Below are 16,278 nucleotides of genomic sequence, written 5' to 3'. Positions count from 1 at the left end.
GAACATACATACACACGTCGATTTTATATATACTATATGTATACTTTGTTTACTTTCAATTGCTTGAGAAGTGAAAAAAGAGTATATTTCTAGAATTTATTTTACGCCATTTCTGTTCTATTTGAAAACAAAAATAACACTGCAGCGGCCACCGGGGACCCACAACGTGTGTTTACTGCATCTCCATGTTATACTTTTGGATCTAGGGTCATTCTTGTAAATGATTTACTACAAAATCATTGCGCATTGCAGATTTTGTCAAGTATACCTATCTATGCTAAAAGCTATTTGCTATTTGTAAAAGGCAGCGATCTATTCATAACTTTTCTTTTTACTAATTACATCCTGGTCACTCGTGAGAAGATCTTTTCTGTGTCGTCACAAGTTGGTTTTTGCATGGAACTTAGCTTAAACAGTAAACTATCCAAAATATGTATGTATACACTCTAACTTCGAATTAGTTGAAAGTACTCCACGTAGCACAGTGTAACCGAGAATCACTGTTTTATCAGTGAACATCACTAATTTTTTTAGCGTTCGTAATGAAGCGCGACGCTCGCTGGTGCTTCCAGAGCGCAAGGCTGTGGACTGACGCGCAGTCTTCTCGTCTCGTATTGGGGAACTATGAGATTTGAGCGTTAAACATAACACTTTATGGCGGAGAAACGAAGATTAAGGTGTGGTGCGAGTCCCTTGAGTGCTTTCAAGAATCTGTACCGGGTGTTTAAAAGCATTAAAACTGTTCTGAAAACACCCGTTTCAGCCATTTTATCTCTTCTAAAAAATACAGTTCAAAAACGAAATACTGAAACAGAACGATTAATCTGCTCTCAACGTATTATTAAGTGCTTTTCCTGAACATATACCACTCGGATATCTTAAGCTTGTTTCAATTCGCGTGTTTTATTTTTTTTCCCTGAAGCTCTGCACACCGTATGCGTAGAGGCAGGCATTTTTTTGCGAATAAATCTGAACGCCTATTAGACTGCAACAAGGTATACCCGCACCAGCGGTTTCTTCGTTGTAATTGGCGGCCGTCTGCAAGAGAAGTCGTTGCCTTTTTTTGTCTGAGCGACTCAGCACGCGTTTGCTTTCGCACTGAATTACTCTGATTGGTGTTGTATCAATCGACGTGTACCTGAAAGAAATTCCCCCAATCACGGAACACAGACGGCGCTACGGTGTTTTAACTTATAACTAGTCTCGGAATCTTTTCGCGAAATATGCATGGCCCTACGTATATGCGTGTCCAGGTAAAGGGCCTTAACATTTCGCTGGTTTAAATAACCGATTCAGATTTAAAACGTAAAACAAACGTGTAATTAACAAAGAATCGAGCACGGCGGTTGAGGTCTGGCCAGGAGTAAGGAAGAAGCCGTGGCCTGGAGGTACGCCTTGGGAAACACCGCTTCCTCTCCTGCAGTCACCCAGCGCTAGCAGGCAACACCCGGTGCTCTACGCTGTTTGAGCTGAGTACACAATTGAAAGTTTACGGACGATAGTTTAACGTGACAACGTCAGAACAAAACATTGATGAAATGATTGCATACTTTTATGAATAAAATTGAATCATTTTTATTGAATTATCACTATTTTGTATGGATACAAAGAAGGAGTGAAATGAAATCTACAATTTAATTGATAAATTTACTCTTATTTGCACTCATTAATTCAAATATGTTTATTACTTTAACGAACAGATTATTTTAACTATAACTTTTATACATGTTTACTATATTTAACTTCTTCCTATCTGTGTTATTCTGTTAAGGATAGGACGATGATAGGAAAAGTAGGAAACGAATGGGAGTGTTTCAAGTTTAATGTGCCTCGAAAAAGTCAAATCGATGGTTGTTCCAATCGAGTAGAAGAGAGATAGATGCGGCGCAAGCGTACAATAAGCGAAACGGGACACAGCGTAACGGGACAATGTGCGTTACTGGACCTTTTTTCGTGCGTGCAGCCGGCGTTCATCGATTTATTAGACGTTGTTACGTCAAAAATAACAGCAACAGTAGGTCGTCTGCACAAGATTTGACCGCCATGTTTTAGAACACAACCGATTCACAACATCGCATAGGGCGGTCGTGTGCATGGGAGAGAAATGAATATATTTTATTTCTGTCTCGGACGCAAGGAGCAACAGCCAATGAGAGTAGAGAAGGATGCAATTTTGGCGGGACTAGAGAACTGTTTATAATTATAAATAATACTATGACAAGAAATTGTATAGATACGACAATGCTTTGGTGTTTGTTATTCTTGCTTTAAAAATTAATTACTGCTATTACTTATAAAAAATCACTAGCAATTAATGTAAATTAAAAATTTAAAAATTTCGTTTATATAGTAGTAAACAATTTTTTTATATAACCGAAATTAATTTATATGTTGGAAAAACTGTGTTCAGAAATTGTTGGTCAGATCACAGTGGGGTAATCATTTGGTAGTTATTTACTAACACTACTAACAGATGTCAACTACATCGCGAAATCAACACATTATTAGGTTCACACCGCATGAATACATCAAAACTCCCCCAGGCATCTGATCCCAAATGGGCATAGTCCTGGTTAGAAGAAAATATGGATCTTTCACATGCCTGACACTGTTGCCAGTGTCCAACATGTCGCGAAATCAACAGCGAGTTTTAAATTGTGAACACATTTTCGCACAGGTCGTGTTGCTGTGGACCCCAGCTTTACGTAACTCGCCCCCCTAGGGGCCGTCTCTCGCGGCTACCTGCAGGGCCGCCAACACTCGCACTCACACAGGACCCACTGACCGCATTCCTGTCGGCGGCTATGTAGGTCCTGCCGCCCCCTCCCGCCAACCCGGGGGACGACGGACCGCCAGACCCGTACCTGCGGCCGGCCGCGGCCCTGGCTTCGGCTCCGCGACTTTCGTTCGGCCTTTGAATATATATACTGTATAGAGGTCGCGAGTGGATAGGATTTACTCTACGTTTTTCAGAAGCGTATGAGAACAGCTTGGGAACTTCACCGCTGCAGTGCGCTGCCGTAACGCCCTGTATCGTCTTAGTTGTTATTTATACGTTAGAGCGCAGCACTGTCGCCCGCTGTCATTCCCCGCACCCCTCATCCATCATTCACTGCAGCTCAACGTCGTTCAACAGGAGGGGGAAGGGGTGCTTGAAGAGTACGACACTTGTCCGCTAGGGACCACCACAAGTCGATGCCCTAGAGATGGTGGCGATTGCGACGGTGAATTAACCAACTACCTCAAAACCGTATTAGAATTTTTAACCTGGGCTGGCGACTTCTATACAGTATATATATTCAAAGGTTCGGCTCGCCTGCGCCGTCCCGGCTTCTCCTCTCACAGCTGATTCAACTCAGTCTCTCGGACGTGCGCCATTGCAGTTCCACACTGCTTGAACATTTAGTTACAGCTTATTCTGCTTTTATCACGTATAGAGACATGCAAAATTCGCGGATTAATTTCGCGATAGGCTAGCATCAAAACAACTGTACCTTCGTACCGCTTCTGCGATTGGCCCACATTTTATCCGGGGAACCGTATGCCAATTGGGAAAACACTAAACCAAGCAGAAAGTGCCGAATTACGGACAGCCTAGTTAAGACGTCTCACGCGTCAGTAGCCAATGGACAGGTGTCATTTCCGCGAGTATTTTAAAGGACTGTAGAGTATATCCTAGAGGTCAATGAATCCGCGAATATTGCAGGTCTCTAATCATGTATTATGTTTACGTTATGCTTGTTGCTTGTAAAATGTCAATGCAGGCTTTGATGTAAGTATAAAATAACTGGGGAAACTGGGACAGGGTCCAGGTTCGGTTCCGGTGGTGCCGACCGTCTTCTGACGTCACGTCCACCATCTTGGTTTCGACGTCGCATTGGCCATCTTGGATAATCTTGACCTTTAATCCTGACCTTCAAAATAAGTCCAAAAATTGAAGAAAAAAAACTCAAATTTTGCCAAAATATTTTGTCAAAATTCGCTGAAATTTCCCGTTTTTAGAAAATAATTTCCACCAAAATAATTTCGAAAAATCAGAAAAATAGAATTTCCCGATTTCGAGGGGAAAATTATCGTTTTGAGGGAAAATTTTCCCATTTCATTCCCCCCAAAAACGTCAGAGGCTTGAAATGTCCCCAATGAGGCATAAATTCCCCGTTTACGAGCCTCCAGTGAGCCTCCGTAGGGGAGCGAATGGCCCAACTGCATTCCGGCAGGCCTCCCCGCGTGACTCAGTCGGGGCCTGGCGTGGCCCCCAGTCGTGTCAACAACATTGTCGTCGTTCCGAGCGGCCGTCAACTGGTTCCACGTTCCGAATTCCACCGCCCTGCGTTTGCGACACACTCGCCGGCAGGAGGCATCGTTCCGAAACGTCGCTCACGTCTGTAGCGAAAACTGTACTGGTGAAAACTTAGTTATAAGATTAGCAGAGATAGGGATTTATCACGACAATGTTTCACACCCAGATATACTCTAATGGTTGGAAGAACTTGCGTTTTAAATGGCATAGCCTACATATATTGGGACCAACAATGACTGCTCTGCGTTGCTGTGTTTCCTCATCGACTGAGTTATAAGTGCAGAACGAGCTGTTTCACTGTCCAGAACCGATAAGAAAGGGCGTATCACAAACATGAACAAAGTACATGGAAGACTACCGAACAGTAAAAATTTTCCGTTACATTATCACTACCGTTAAAGATAATGTAAACTAAGTTTCAGGCACGCAAATATTGCGTTATTTCTGAAGTGAACACTTGTTAAATAATTGTAAATCAATATCAAACACCATAAATGCATATGTACATGTTAACTACCTTACTATAAATTTTACGCTTTGGCCGGCAATTTGGCGTGAATTACGTTGTATGTTGTATTACGTTTAATGGTCTCGGAAATGTGTTTATATTGTGCTGTGCTAGCAGCAATTAATGTATCGTGGTGTGAACGATGCATAGGTACAGACAAGTTCATCAGATATATATATATATATATATATAATTTCTAGACCAGGACATATATTATATATTTCCTATGTTTACACCTTATTACAGTTTAGTATTTACTAGCATGTTCTAGCTATAACCGCCGGGAAGAATAACTATCTTAAAAACTGCACTATTTAACAAATTTTCACTTCAACAAGAGTACAAGGCTATAATTTATGCCTTATAAATCCACTGAATGAAATACGCAAGCTGCACTTCAAACTGAGGCTTAAAAATTGGAAAACCCGGACGGTTAGCCTAATTCTCCTTAATATAAACTTTATTCTAGTCAGCAAATTTCTGCGAGATTATTCAAACTGTCTGGGTGTAGGCTACTATCGTTATTAGCACAGCCACGAGTCAGAAAGATAAAACATCACCGATAGTGTAGATAATGATGTACTACCATGGCAATTTGTCGTGTGTTCAAGAGTTTACGATTCGACCGCACACCAGCAAACGGCTGTATTACCGACTCAAGCATCTATGAATGGGGGTGCTCGTATGCTGTTCACTGCCTATATTTTGGCCTGTATGCACGCAATAAGCAGAAAATTTAAAAAAATTATTATACCGACCGTTTTCCATGAAACATAGACGTTTACGTTTATCAACCCCGTTTCAAAGTCACGTTTTTGCAAGCCCTCGGTGAGGGGCTTCTTAATTCCAGGCTATATACCCCCCCCCCCCTCCTCCGATCAACGCCCATGCACTCTTAACAATGCCGTCACCGTCACATAAGCCGACAGCTGCTCTGACGCCTGGCTCGTGGTTCGCTGCTGCTCCAGACCGGAGACCGTTGTAACCCGCCTTCCTTCCCCGAAGAAAGGGGGGTTGCGTCCCCGACACACTCTGGGTAAATTTTATACCGTCCCACAAACACTCTAAATAATAATTGTCAAAATCACCATTTACCCAAGTAGCCGGGCATAAACATTAAGAAGTAGCAAACAAACTAAGGGCTAGTCATTGGTAGGGACCGGAAAAATTCGCGTTTTCAATGACCTCTAGGATAGACTACATGATCATTTATGTACTTGTGCAGATTACACCTGCTGATTGGCTACTAACTCGTGACACGTTTTAACTGGGAAGCTTGTGATTCGAAACTTCTTTGGTCGAACGTTTTCCATTGGGCCAGAGTCCTTCAGATAAACTGTGGCCCAATCACTGAAGCAGCAAGGAAGGCAAATGCATTTGGATTCTAGCCTATCGCGAAATGAACCCGCGAATTTTTCAGGTCTCTAGTCATTGGTAACTAAATACAAAAAAAAACGCAAATAGAGAGGTTTACTAGAAAAGCCTTCATCATAATACAAAGTATTGCAATGGATTTACGATTTTGCATGTATGGCAATTACCAATACGTCTCATACAGAACCTATAGATAGATAATAGACGCGGCAAAGCTGTATTCACCGGCCCGCCCTGCCTCCGAGGGCACCCACGCGAAGACATCTGTGTGCACGGAGAGAACAACCACGCAGAACAGCTTGCCGTGACGGTAAAACAACATTGAGGTGACATCGCAAAGGAATGGCCTAATTGGTCCTAAGCTTAAGAGGCAACAGATAAACTATAAACAGTAATCTTTATACACTCAACCTTTATAGCCGGTAATTAAACTGCAGTAAAAATTTGTTGTTCATCTGATTTGCTCGATCAAAATTTTTTTTTTCCTGATAACAAATAAGCAGGGTGAGTCTGAATCCGACGCTGCAGGTTAATCTCGAAAAAATATGTTGAAAGCTTCTTTGAGGCTTATGGTCTGAAGCGCTTGCTCCCCAAGGCCGGTGTACGTCTTTGAAGTTGGAGGTGAATAACATTATTATTATTTTAAATAATAGAGAAAGTATTTAAGAAAGTATTCTGAGAGTCTAAATCTTACCAGATATAGAAATACTTGTAAAGCTTAGCTAACCTCCCGCAGAGTTCAACCACGTGTAGTCTATACATCCGACAGTAGTTGTATGCCCCTTCTCTTGTGACCCAGGGCACACAGATATGTCGCACGGTGTACGGAGAAAGCTCAGCATCAGGCTGGAACCACAATAGCGCGACGGCGGTGACGAGAACGTTTTTTTAACCTATCACGTTCGACACATCTATAATGTCAGCGCAACAAAATTGCTGACGCGACAGACTTTCCTATTATCTATTTCCATCGCGTCGCTGGCGCGGCGTTGCTGAAATGCGTGCCAGTACTATGTTTTCGAAAGATAGATAAACTGGTACATTGGTGACTCTATTACCATTATTCTTATATTATTAAGACACTTTTTACTAAATTTATCTGTGAAATCTCTTAAAAATGATTTTTTACAGTTAAATGGTAGATTTCAATTAATCAAATTTCTCTCAAACATCGATAAAAAAAACCGCATTCATTGATGGCTTTCGTATGTTTGGTGCGTATGTACGCTGTTAAAAATTACAATAAATTTACGGACTTTTCAACGAAGAATTTAACTCAAATAACTGACGAGTTCTTCATAATTTCAAGTAACGTATAAAAAACTGTACGCCGTATTTTGAATTCCCTGCTGTATATTTAGTTCCAAAGAAAGGTAAACAATCACAGGGGAAAAAAAGAATATTATGCTGTAGACTGAACCAGTTATGGAATATTTTGCTAATACGCCAAGAATATTCTTTTGGATTTATGTTCAAAGTAAGTGAACTCATTTTACGTAGATTTACGAAGATAGCCGTATATTTACGAAGATTTGTAACCAGCATTCTTCGTAAATTGAAGGTAAAAAATTTTTAAAATGTAACAGCAAGAAACATTTTACACAATCGTTTATTTTTGGTTGTCGGGCGGGTAAAACCCGCATGTTCACAACGCTGTTTTCCGGCCCGAAAGCCGGCACAACCTCCTCCTCCCCTCCTACGTCTGCGCCCTTTTAGGGTAGATTGGGAGTCAGCTTACATTTCTGCATAGATCCAGAGCCCGTCATCTGAACCTAGCAGGCTTGGAGAGAAAAATAAAAACAGGTCCCCTCCATTTTGTCAACTCGCGGATCGCCACAACTGCCTACGCGAGTCGATGACACAGAGCTTCACCAGGAAGTCAGAAAGAAGGTTTCACCCAACTGGATGGCATAGACCCTTCCAGAACGTACAAGACACCCCGACATGCGATGTCCCATCCTCGGAATCATCTCATGTTCGCAACAACGCGATAATTTGCCGTCGCCGCTGCCTGAACACGCAAGGGCCAGAGTCTCCTCTTCCCCCCCCCCCCCCGGGCACGGTTGGACCCGCGACGGCCGGCGACAGCTGCTCGCAGGAGCACGCACTGTGGAGCCACGTCTTTGTGCTGCCAGGCGGCCGTCAATTGCGGGGTTAATTGCCGCCGCCTTCTGACCACGGCGGCCCCAAACAACCTCTCTCTCTCTCTCTCCCCCCCCCCCCTCCCAACCCATAGCCCGGGAACAATAGCACGAGCCCCACTGCAGAGCGAGCAAGTACATGCCTTAGTTGTGGAAACCGAAAGACGCCACACTGGTAACAAGTTTTTTTTTTATAACATAACCAATTTTTCTTAACGTTTAACATTGCAAATTTGGGGAAGCCTACAGTTCACAGGGCTGACAGCCACACCAGAACAGATCCGAAGTTCTCCGAAGTTTGCAGATCGCTCGTAAAAACCAACCTTTCATTTTAGTTTCGATAACCTAACCTAACCTGACCTACCCTCCCCGGGGAAAAAAAAAAATAAAGAACTATTATTTATTACACTGACAGAATTTTACCTAATTACCTTTTACTTCGGAACTTTTCGGCTTGGGGCTGTGGCTTTCGTTCCTGTGCATTCTAGGCTATCAGAAAATAATTTGGCTTTGTTAGATCACACGCTAAGGATTTACAAAGACTATGACATAGTGTATATTGACAGTATTATTACAATTGTGCGTTTTTTTGTTTTGTTTTTTTGCATTCCCAAAAATGAAAACAATGCTTAAAATCCAACACTTCACGCAGAAAACTACTTGTAGTGGCCAGTCACAACAAACTACAGTCATTCCAATAAATTATATACTATGCTTTAACGTAACCAAATTTAGAAAGTCTATCAACAGAAAATTATCATGGACTAGAAAAACTGATGAGACAAAGATGGCGTCTTTCAACTTGATAGCAGTCACTGGTCAGCAGATATACTGCGCATGCTGAAGGACGTATATTACCAAGCACACCGACTGCAGGCCCGACATGGCTCCCACTTTCGATTGCGGGCCCTGGACCAAGATCGGAGACGGGTTCCCCCCCCCCCCCCCAAAATCACCCCGCAACATTTCACAGCCACGTGCTATATTATAATTGCATGGTTATTTCTTACCTACACTCTTTTTTACAATGTTACTTCACCTAAATACAGGGTGTACTTATGGTTAGAGACTGGAAAAATTCGCGCTTTCGATGACCTCTAGGATAGACTCCACAACCCTCTACATACTCAGGCAAATGCCACTTGCTCATTGGCTATTGACTCGTGACACTTGTCAACTGGGTAGCTTGCGATTCGATACCTTTTTTGGTTGAAGGTTTCCCGTTGGCTAAAAGTCCTTCAGATAAACTGTAAACCGATCACAGAAGCAATATAAATGTACAGTTGTTTTGGATTCTAGCATATCGTGAAATGAATCCGCGAATTTTTCCGGTCTCTACTTATGGTTAGAACCACGGAATTTTCGCGCATTCATTTAGTCGCAAGCTAGAATGCAAACCTCCACACTGTCGCACTGTGTTCATGATTGGACCACAGTTATCTGGACAAGCCCCTCTACGACCGTGAGCCAACGATGTCCAGCTAGGAGAGAAGTAAGCGAATCAGGTAGTGCCAAATAACAAGGATAAAAATGTTCTCGCTAAGAAATCAACCAATGGGAAAGTAAACATGGTTCGAGCACACCTATAACTTTGAATTCTATCCTGAGGCCAGAGGAATCCGCGAAATTTCCGGGACTCTACTTATGGTTACTATTTTATAATTCCAAACTAAGATTTATTTATAAAATATCCGTGATGTTTTTTTTTTCCTAATTTGTAAAATAATTATGATAGTTAAACATTTAAAAACAAACAGGGCTGGGCCCTGCACCCAGGGGTCCACCCAGCCCCACCCTTGTGGGGGCCACGAGGCCCGACCTTCGCCACTACCGCCTTGTTCTCATTTCACGAGCACGCGCCAACACAGCGCCCTTGCGCGAGTGAACGAGATACTCACGTGTTTCGGCTTATCGTGCGTGGCTTACAGCGGCCTACCTTTTTTTTTTCTTTCATTGTGTTTGCCCTGCCTCTCGGCGATAGGTCGGGAATTATCACGCATGCGCTCCGACATGGTTTACTTTAGTCGACTCGAGGCCATCGCACTTAGCATGTCTTTAAGGTTGTGTTCTTTACAAATACGAGAGCTCGCATCTTCATTTCCTAAGGGAGAGAGATTCAGGGTTTACAGTAAGTTAAGGTTAACTTACGTTATATAGCGACTAAATAACAAAAAAACAAAACTGCAATTTTTCTTGGCTTCTGATGGGTGTAATGGCCGTGTCAGGTTATTGTCTTGCGACGTTTCGGCAGTCTACCTGATTATGGCAGCTGCAATGACGGCCTAAACCCAGAAGCCAAGAAAATGCAGACAATGGCCGTGAAATCCTGCGATATTTATTAAACCTGCAAATGTATGGGGTTGTTATTTAGTAATTACAGAATAATTTATTCAAGTGAAACATTTTGGGAGCAATGGGAGCAAAATTTGAAGGCCAAATTTTTTTTTTTTTAATCTTACGGGTCAACATATTTGTCAAAAAAAACTGTAGGGCACATATTTCGCAAAAGGATTTCCAGACCAGTCGTATGTTAAAACTTTGTAGAACTGTCTGTGTTTCGTGGGTGGCTGGGTTTATTCCAGGCACATGTCATCTGTCAGCGCACCAATCACAGCCATCAAGTGCGGGATGCAAACCCGTTCTGAATGGCCCGGCCAAATACGGCAACGGCTTCAAGGCAATTGCAAGTAAAAAAAAAATAATTGCCAAAGACCTTCAAATTAGACGCCATAGTAATTTGGTCACTTAGGTCGATAGTGTTTCTTTTGTTATCTGCTGTGTTTGCCACCTCCCCCCTCCCCCCTTTCCCAAAGCAAATTGCACGGGATAAAATGGTTCTTCCTAGGAAAAAAATGAAAAAAATGGAGGGTGGGGCGGGGGAGTCCTTCAAAACTCGCTAATGATGTGTAACATATAACCTTGCTAACGAGCAAATTCACGTCGTCTCATGTTGCAAACACACTTATAATGCCGGGCGTGATAAATAAACGCAAATAAAGTTTTCCATTTGGCTTCGTGAACGCTGGTTCGCACAGTGGTTACATTTTGCCGTCCCATGCGACTTCCGTTCCATTCACGAAATTACTCCCACCAAATGCCCTGTACCAATATATAAGATGTTACACGTCAAAAATTGGTTGTCTGTAAAGTCGGTTTACGGACGATAGTTTAACGTGACAACATCATAACAAAACATTGATGAAATTATTGCATACTTTTATGAATAAAATTGAATCATTTTTATTGAATTATCACTATTTTGTATGGATACAAAGAAGGAGTGAAATGAAATCTACAATTTAATTGATAAATTTACTTTTATTTGCACTCATTAATTCGAATATGTTTATCACTTTAACGAACAGATTATTTTATCTATAACTTTTATACATGTTTGCTATTTAACATCTTCCAATCTGTGTTATTCTGTTAAGGATAGGACGATGATAGGAAAAGTAGGAAACGAATGGGAGTGTTTCAAGTTTGATGTGCCTCGATAAAGTCAAATCGATGGTTGTTCCAATCGAGTGGAAGAGAGATAGATGCGGTGCAAGCGTGCAATGAGCGTAACGGGACACAGCGTAACGGGACAATGTGTGTAACGGGACACTTTTTCGTGCGTGCAGCCGGCGTTCATCAATTTATTAGACTTTGTCACGTCAAAAATACATTAGAAACGTGTATTCAAAAAAGTTACATTGTATTTGACACTGATACCCTGCCATATGGGCCTACGGAAGTAGCCGTAGACGACACGGCTTCTCACACAATTATTTATTGTAATTTCAGGTGTTATAACAGCTCACCTTGCATCACCCAAAATTACTTAGGTACCGCATTCACTGACAGCTTGCTCACTTTTTTCTAGCTTCGAGAAAAGGCGTAGAACCCGGTGGGGGGGGGGGGCTGAAGCAGGGGGCCCGGGCCCCCCTTAGAATCAAAAAGTCCCTCTCTGAGGGGGCCCATGATATTCCTTACTTCCACCCCTTTCGCATCCTACACTGTTCGGTGGTTTTGTTTTAAATTACGCTTCCAACATCTTCCAATATGTTTTGTCAAATAAAGTTGGAGGTTTTAATACGTCACTAGTGCAGACATGTTTATTTCACAAATTGGATGACTTGAGTTTCCATCAAATATTTTGCATATAGGACGGGTTCTAAAATATGTTGGATGTTGTACACAATTGGCCAATCAAAATCGTGCCTAGCGAAAATGGAAATGACATCCGTTTACGTCACACCGATTCTTTAAAAGGCGAGAACACATGGTCGATTAAAGAGGTTACTAAAGTTAAATAACTAAAATAATGTTAATATCAATGTGGTATGTGTAAAAATTAAATTATGTTTCTATAACTTAAAAAAAAGTACTGAATATTAATTTCATTATGTAACGAATATTGCTGTGAATTAAATTTGTACATTTAAGATAATATTTTAAAATGCACAAATAAAATAATAATTTTAAAAAACTCAATCTGGCTTTGTGATGAATTATTTAATTTCAAAATTGAGATTAATATTAAAAATGTTTGAGATAGGTCAGACCAAAAATAAACATTGCTAGGGTGGGGCTTATCTGTCCAAATTTATTTTATGGAGAAAACTGGAAGCTATTTTTCCGTATTACCCTTCCAACTCTGTAGTCAAATATACTGGAGACCAATTAATATTTGACCGTGTGACAGGGCCTTCAATTAAACCATATTAAACTGACTTCGTAGTTAACCAGAATACTTTATTTAATTAACATCATAACTAGGGCCATGAATATTACGCGAAAAGATTCCGAGACTAGTTATAAGTTAAAATACTGTAGCACCGTCTGTGTTTCGTGATTGGTTGAATTTTGTTTCAGGTATATGTTGATTGATACAACACCAATCACAGTAGTTCAGTGCGAAAGCAAACGCTTCCTGAGTGGCTCAGTCATGAAAAGGCAACGACTTCCCTCGCAGACGACCGCCGCAGTCGCAAGGAAGAAACCGCTGGTGCGGTTATACCTTGTTGCAGTCTAATATGCGTTCGGATTTATTCGCGAAAAATGCCTGCCCCTAATCATATCCTTATAATCTCTCATCCACACAAAGAACCAGCGGGCGGCTCTACACGACCTGGAACTCTCGCGGGTCACAGTCGGACCATAAAGTACGCACTGGCCGAGGTGACAAAGCAGCTTGCGACACACTCCGTCGCAGTGTCGTCATTCTAAGCAAACTCGTGGTCTGAGCCGCACCGCAGGTTTCAGGTTCGCCCCTGGGCGCTGAATGGCGTGTTGTTTTCCGCCACGTAGCGGGGCAGTCCCAGGCATCTTGATGGACGGCGCGCGCGATAAACACACCACTTCCGCTGCTGAATGCCTGGGTGTTCTGTGCCGTGTGCGCGTGTGTGACACCAGCGAATTTGGCGATTCCAATTTTCGTCGCACTGATCACTCTGTACCAGAGCTGTTTGCTGCCTGGTGAATCAGTGGCAATGACAACTCGTGCTTGTCAGTAGTCCAAATTCAGTGGTCACTGAAAGTAACTGTGGGAATTCACAGATTTGAATGGCAATCTAAACAGATTTGCAGTCTTGATTCACTTAATTGGGGCAATTACACTAGTTAAAATTTAGAGCCAAGACTTCAAACACTTTAACTGTCGCGGATATTGCGCGGTTTGGTGCATTTGAGAATCAGGCTAAACTCAGCAGTCATTTGTATAATCGAGTGTCCTTTACATGCTACTGCTCTTTTAGTTGGGTTGTACTCTTATGCATGATTTGGTCCATCTACTCGTACTGCATTGGCCCACAATCACAGATGGCGTGCCAATATAATTGTGATATAACCATCCAAGCACTGCATTAATACACACATTTGGTCTCTAAACTTTAAATACATCTAAACGATCATAATTCATAGCTAGGAAACAGTAAAATACATAAAAATAACTTTAAAATTTTTTTTGTAAAGAAACCAGCCAAAGAAAAAAAAAGTGTTTTAAGTGTACAGTCTTGTGAATTCCAAATGAGTCCGAGAAATGCATGGGTCTCTAGACTTCTGAAGGTTAAATAAAAATCTAAATTCAAATGTTCGGAACTACAATACGTCATTGTTTCTGACGCTGCGCTGTAGATACAGAGCTGGTGAGGTGAAAAATAATTATATAGAGGTTAGTAAGTCCTTCAGAAAAAGGACATGTTTCAAACAGTTTACCAGAATATCATAATTCCCACCCCACCCCCACAATTTGCAGCAGACTAACACGCAATAAGGCAATAAATATATGACATCTTGAAAAAATCTGCACTTCTCTAACTGGTAACTTTAGCAACATTTTTGGTTTGACAGCTTAATATTCTTACACTATTCATGAGAAAAATATTGGTAAATGGTTGGCTATGCTAGTTCTTTGAGAAACAAAATATTTTTATCCTATTTAATAAAATAATTGTTCTGGAATGACAGCTGAATATCTCACAAGAATCCGTTCGAAAAGCGCATTCGTTCATTGGATACCAACAACACTGCATGATTTAAATTCATGAGTGTTTGAAACTATAAATTATTTCATATGTATGTCATAGTTGCTCTTATGGTCCCTTGCATTAAATTAGTCAAATCAGACAATTTAATGCGAGATGATTCATTGCCTGAAAAATTATCAAAAGGTAAAAATTTGCCATTCATACCGTAATAAAAAAAAATCTTTATACCTATACTCTAAAAGACGGCTGTACGTTTATGGTTTTATTTCGACACAAAATTTTTCTGAAGCATGGTTTATGTTATTTCATTGCCCTTAATTGGAGTTGAAATATATATTTATGAATTAAAACATATGTTGGCAACATTGAACTTGACGAGTTAAAAATTACATGGCAGATGTTTTCGATGCGATGTTTTCTTTCAAAACGAAAATTAAACCAGCTAGGCTGACCAATTTTTCGTTGTTCATAAAATGTATGTTTTCTATTGTATATATGTATACACTTTGAAGTGGTATCCAGGAAAAAAAAATGTATTCTTAAACTACGTAAATATTAATATCCTGACTTTTTGGTGAATTCGAGAGTGGCTTGAACCATTATGTGAATAAAAAGACAGATAAAGACTCCTTTACATAGTCAGTTTGACCAATATGCTGTAGGCCTACATATCCCAGTAATATTTAAAGACTAAAAGAATGACCTAAACCTGACCCAGTGTCACAAAAAACTGTAAATATAGGCATAATGAATATATTTTCTGTGATAACATCATCGGAATGTAGTGTGGATTACTTTACGTGTAATTTTGGCATCAAGTATGAAGTCTTCAGAAATTAATTACATATGACCAAGTTTCAGAAATTAATTACATATGACCAAGTTTAAGTACCATGTCTTGTTTACATAGTACTAGTACATAGTACTTAATGTAATTGATAAACTACTAAAACAGGCTATTTCTACAAAAAAAAAATTGCCGGACGACAGTCTAGAAAATGGATGAAACTTTATTTCTTGGGAGAACAAAAGAAAGAAAGGGGGGGATTGGTGCCTCATCACAAAACAACGTTAATAGAAATTGTTAAAATACCATGCAGTAGGCCTTGCCATCACAGTTTTAAATTAAAATGCAAAAAAAAACTTGCACTTTCAAACTTTTTATTTTTAACCTTCGTTAGTTTGAGATCTCTCCATATGCCATAAACATATCGCTCGCTCGGGGACAATGAATTAGAAAAAAAAAACTGGCTTCTTCAGGACAAATCTTTACATTAGGAAGCCAGTTTAACTAGGATCATATCATCCATTCATAAGATGCATTGTGACTTAAACAATAAATTATTAACTATGCCTACTTGGCCTATCACTGCTGTTGGAAAACACGCATTATATACATATTCAAAACTACAGTATAAACTTTGTTATTTAAAAACATTTAGTATTGTATTCAATTTCAATTACCTTGAACACAAGAGCTAG

The 16,278-nt window shown here is 40.6% G+C and overlaps 1 protein-coding gene across 1 annotated transcript in view; it reads right to left on the bottom strand.

Moving 5' to 3' along the window:
• The window catches only part of LOC134541984 (uncharacterized), a 90,253-nt gene that overhangs the window by 73,166 nt on the left and 809 nt on the right, over positions 1–16,278 (bottom strand). The window lies entirely within an intron of this gene.

The sequence above is a fragment of the Bacillus rossius genome (assembly GCF_032445375.1).
Source record: "Bacillus rossius redtenbacheri isolate Brsri chromosome 4 unlocalized genomic scaffold, Brsri_v3 Brsri_v3_scf4_2, whole genome shotgun sequence".
NCBI lineage: Eukaryota > Metazoa > Arthropoda > Insecta > Phasmatodea > Bacillidae > Bacillus > Bacillus rossius.
Note: the sequence above shows the minus strand (reverse complement) of the source record. Positions and strands in the feature narration are given on the sequence as shown.